Here is a 5956-nt window from a genome sequence, read left to right as displayed (position 1 = left end):
TTATTTTTTATTTTAATTTATTCTATATAAATAAATTTAGGTAATTAATTATATTTTTAATATGTTTGTAAATATTTTAAGTTGTTAGCTATTGTAATTTATAATAATTTTTTGACATTAAAATTTATTATTTTAATCTATATTTATAATACCCTCCTTGTTCAAACTTTTGTGGCATTGATAGTCAATTATATTGTAAAAATAATTTAACTTTTTAATTGTTGTAATTTATAATAATTTTTCTTCTATTCTAATTTAAGTAACACATATAATTCCGACAGTCAATTAAATATCACGATTGAAGTAACAAAACAAACAAAATAATCTAATTATTATTATTATTATTATTATTATTATTATTGCAGGTCATTAACCTACCTCTGAAGTTCCCGCACGGTGTTTTGCAAAATAGCAACGTCTCAACTGGATCAACCATATCTAGAACACATATGAATTGACAAAAAACGTAAAAAGAAAGGTAAAGAAATGTATTCAAATTTAATACAACGTACACTACCAATTGAGTATATTTACACAAAAAGCAAGAAAAAAACTTATCTGAGTCAGGAAAAAGGTATTTGATCGTTGAAGAGAAATTGGTTGAAGGTGTAATATGAAAGACAAGATACAAGAAATAAATAGAGTGTAGTAGAATGAGCGAGTAAGTAGAGACCTATTTATAGAGGATTGAATTTGAATGAGTTAGGCAAAAAGGCATGACTGTTCACCCCACTTATTAATTACATTCAAACTGGTGACTTTTTGATTATTGTGATAAGTCAAGGACTTTTCAGCTTATTATTAGTAAACAAATCTTAAATTTAAATAACCTTTTTCTCACTTAAATAATTGAAGACTTCTCACCTTTTCAATAACTGTTTCTTTTAATAATAATCGTTTTTATTGAGTTATGACAACATATTGTATATTTGTTGCATCAGATAACTCATTCGTGATAACAGATATACCATCTGTTGCAATAAATCGACCAATTGTGCAACATATAATCTATCTGTTACAACAGATAATCTATTTGTTGCAACATATAATATATCTGTTGCAACAGATAATCTATCTTTTTTAATAATAATCATATACTTTCATTAATTCAAATTGATGACTTTTTTATTAAATAAATTAAAACAGATTTAAAAACAAAAATGGTGAAAAGATTGGGTAATATGTGCTAGCAATATCACTCACTCGCCAATACAGACACAACCGCTGCTAACTAAATATCGTTTTCTTAAAGATAAGAGAGAAAACATAATCGAAAGCTCAAATGATCAAATAAAATCGGAAAAAACTCTAGAATGTGATAAAGGAAAAAATTGTACTTGTAATTATAAAAAGGTAAGAATGTATGAGGAATTATAAGATCTAATAATTGTAGAAGAAATAGAAAAAAAATTACACTTTAATAGAAGTAGATACAAAATTATACAATTTTAGGAAAGGAATACAACAGATAGGGGTAATCAAAGATCAAAAAGACCTATATAAAATAATACAAATCCTAGACAAACCAGAAATAATTGGAGAAAAACCCTTGCAACATTGGGACTCCAATCAAATTACTTACAAATTAAAAATAATTAATCCAGAATATACTATAAAACAACATCTATAGAAGCTACAAATGAAGACCTTAAAGACCTTGAAATACAAATAAAAGAAAATGGAATTATATAAAAATAGTATTAACTTTCTAGGAGTAGTTATTGGAGATAGACGAATAAAACTATAACAGCACATAGCTAAAAAAGTCTTAAAATGTCAAATAGATTAGACAAAATCAAAGATTTACAAAAATTCTTAGGACTACCAAACTATGCTAGAGCTTTTATTAAAGACTTAGGAAAAGTAGCAGGACTATTATATTCTAAAGCAGGATCAACAGGACAAAAAATCTTTATTACTGAAGACATAAAATTAGTCCAACAACTTAAGTGCATGATCCAAGATATCCCCGACTTAATGCTACCCTTAGAAATAGATTATCTAATAGTAGAGACAGATGAAAGCCTTCAAGGATGCAGAGCAATATTAAAATCAAAGCCTAACAAATATAGAGACAAAAAGGATGAGAAAATAAGTGCTTATTCAAGTGGAAGATATAAAGAAAAAGGCAATTTAAATAGCATAGACGCGGAGAAATTAGCAGTAATTTATGGTTTGAATAGTTTAAAGCTTTATATATAAAATAAACTCGAAATATTAGTAAGAACAGACTATGAGGCTATAGTAAAATTCTATCAGAAAATAAAAGATAAGAATAGTAGTAAAAGGAGGTGGTTAAATTTCCTAGATGCCACTTTAATTTATAATATTATTTTAGAACATATTAAAGAAAAAAATAATAACCTAGCAGATCAACTAAGTAGACAAATAAAAGAAGACGACTAACAATTTTTGTTTCAGTGTGTATACAGGTAAAGACAAAGAAAAGGCAGAAACCTCATTCTCTCAAGACCACTTAAACAAATTACTAAGCAACACTCGATACAAGCCATTAACAATATTGGAAAATCCAAAATTAGAAAGACTAATCTTCGGACCTCACAATCTCGTCAGTTATGAGCCATCCAATTTGACTTTCAAACTAAGACCAGATGTAAGGGTGGACAAATGACAGATCTGCCTGACTGACAATTTATGGATCTCCTACAACAAGACATCTAGAGACAGTAGATACTTTGTTTCAGTTCTAAATGCTCTAAGTTATTATTTTACTGAGAAAAATAACACTAACAGATTTAAATTTTATGTTGTTCTCAGGGAAAAGACACAGGAGTATTTTAGACATGGATAGAAGTATTGGATTCGGTAAAGGACTATACAACCCCTCTCTATAAAAGTTTTGATGATTTAACAGAGGCATTAGATTATGCTGGTAGAAATTTAGGGCCAATTTATTATATTACTCCAGCCCTAAGACCAAATATGAGAGAAGTTCTCCAATATAATATTAAAAAAGACACAGACAAAATTATATTTTATAATCATTGTTCCTTCATGACTGAAGCTTTTAAAAGACTAAATCACGCTAATGAGATTTTAAGACAAGATAATGAAAACCTTGTGAATGAAAAAGGACAAATGTTAGAACATATAGGTATTTTACAAGATCGTATAAAAATTCTTCATTTTGAACTATCACAATAGACTCAGCAAATTTATGAGACTCAAATAATCCCAAAAGGTTCTCCATCTTATTCAAAAATGAAAAAACCTACTGTATCGGGTAAAGATACAATAGTCCAACTCAAACAGTAACTGGTAAAGACTCCTCAAATTCGTTAATGGGTGTGTATTCCCCAATGAATGTAGAAAGACCCATTGTATCGAGTAATGATACAGCTAGTCCTCAAACGGTAGCTGGTAAAGACTCGTCAAATCCGTTGATGGCTAACACTTTGCCGAAAAGTGTAGGGAGAATACTCCCAGGAAGTTTTAAGACCACAGGTACCTAGACAACAGACGAAAGAAGCTCTTAAAAAACTAGGAAAGGTTTTTTCTTAGGAAAAAAGAAAAATGAAAAAATAAATATAGAAAAAGTAGTAGTATACTCAATAAGAACCAAGAGCCAGAATTTCAAGAGAAGAAATAAGATCACCCAGAACAGGAACAAGACTGGGACTATCAGACGAAGATAGTGACGAGTATGATCGAGACTACAATTCAGCCATGGATCAATTTGCCGAAGACCCAAATGCAGATGATGATTCAGAATGGATTTTGATTCAGAAGAATTACACAATTTGGATACGTAATCAATGACGATATTTATGAAAAGACAAAACAAGACACGTATGCAATGATATAACAGATGAATAAAAGAACGGATAGGAATTAAAGTAAGCCATGGGACCCATCCAACTTGCTAAAGTCTTGCCAGAGTTTTATCAAACACATTGAAGTAAAGATTTGAAGTCCTCAAATGCCTATAAATACTACCTTATGGAAGACTTAAAGATATATAGCTAGAGAGAAGTAAGAGAAAAATCAAGAGCGAGAAAATAGTCTTCTAAAGTTTTCATAAAGTTCTTAGTTTGTTCATAAAAAAAAGAGTATGTATTGCATATTAGTCTTTTATTCCTTCTTTTTTTCGGTAGCCGTTAGCTCTCAAGGGTCTTCCGAAAGGGAAACCTCACTTCTTCCTTAAGACATGTAAGTAATCGTTACATAGATCTTTGTATTTTTCTCCCATCACATAGATCTTTGTATTTTTCTCCATAGTTTGTAAATTATGTTTGAATTAATGAAGTTCATTTTTTCTTTCAAATGTGTTTTTAATATTATGGATCTGGATAGCCGTGCGGATTACCGTCAGTTTTTCGATCTTGTAAAATTAGTAAATTACTTATTAGTACATATTTACTTATTAATACATATGTGTTAATATTATAGATCGGGATAGCCATATGGATTACCGCTAGTTTTTTGATCTTATAAAATTGATAAAATTATTTATAAATATACCCTTAGTATATGGTTATTCTCTCAATGTTTTAGCAGTAACGATGGATTAATCTGTAAATTCCTAAGGATTTGAAAAGTCCAAAGAAGATTAAAAAAGACTATTGTTATTGTCTCGGGGTGTGATTAAAGAGGATATTGCTAAAATACCTAAAACTGAAGAGAAAGAGATGAACAAGGTATAAACCAAAATAAAATAAAATTAAAAAATACAAAAAATAATTTATTTTGTTGGGAGCAAATATACTTTGATCTTTGTAACTTGTCTACTACACTGGACTATGGATAACGAAGGAGGGAGTACTGAGTAGGATTTTACACCATATTGTTCTATTCGCTTTAACTCTGCTTTATTTCTCATATCTGCTTATCAGCTTTAATACTTATTTCTTGCTTGCTCGTTTATCTTACCTGTATTATTATCTGTCTATTTTATTGGTATCAGAGCCCTAAGATTCTAGGAGACTTTATTATATATGGTATCAAGAACAGAGAAAAGAAAACCCAGACCTTGCGAATGTGTAATAATATTAGATTCGGAATATTATTGGTCTAATAGAATTTTAATGAAAGAATATATAAAGTTATATAACATCTTACTATACCAAAGACAGTTAAATATTAAATTATTTGAGCTTTCTCCAAAATCCAGAAAAGAAGTCTGGACAGAACTACAAAAAGTAGATAATAGATTAAGAGAAGTCCAAACCCAAATATTTTATATTATTGACGAACTAAGGGTAGACAAGATTTTAAGACAAAAGTATCCTTTTTATTTAGCTTAATGAATAGACCTTGTGAAAATACTAAGGTCTACAGAGAAATTAGAGAAAAATTAGACAGTTTATACATCGAATATAAGCGACTTAATACTACAAAAGAAGATCTTATAACTCTAGATCAGTTAATTACTACAATATCTGAATTAGAATACCATTTCATAAGACATCTTAAATCAAGAAAAACAAAAACGAAAAAACATCCTTTTGCTAACAATTTATGACTAAGATATTGGCATCTAAGTGAAGAAATAAAACAAAGGGCAGAGAAAGTAGAACTAGAAATAGTTTTGAGTAATTATTTGAAATTATTAGCATATATAGAAACATCACAATTAGAAACATTTAAGACTATTTAAGTGTAATAAGATGGAAATTTCATGGAATTAGAAGTGATATAGAATATTACAACAAAAGGATAAGTTATTATAGGAAACAGTGTAACGTAGTAATTATTCCTTTAGGATAAAAATAAGTAAAATTATATGAAAACACATCCGTTTGCTAGACAAGTTCAAAGACCATACAATTATTTATATAAAAACTTAAATTTTTTTTACACTATTCTAAAAAAGGAACAAGATTTAATAGAAGAAATAAGAGTAGTAGAATCGATAGATTTACCAGAAGCAATTATATTTTTAGATCGCGGAAAACTTTTAGGCAGTATAGACCACTTACTCCTGTTAAAAATTAAA

The sequence above is a fragment of the Capsicum annuum genome, chromosome 10 (assembly GCF_002878395.1).
Source record: "Capsicum annuum cultivar UCD-10X-F1 chromosome 10, UCD10Xv1.1, whole genome shotgun sequence".
Taxonomy (NCBI): domain Eukaryota; kingdom Viridiplantae; phylum Streptophyta; class Magnoliopsida; order Solanales; family Solanaceae; genus Capsicum; species Capsicum annuum.
The sequence above is the reverse complement of the archived record's forward strand: the minus strand, read 5'-3'. Positions refer to the sequence as shown.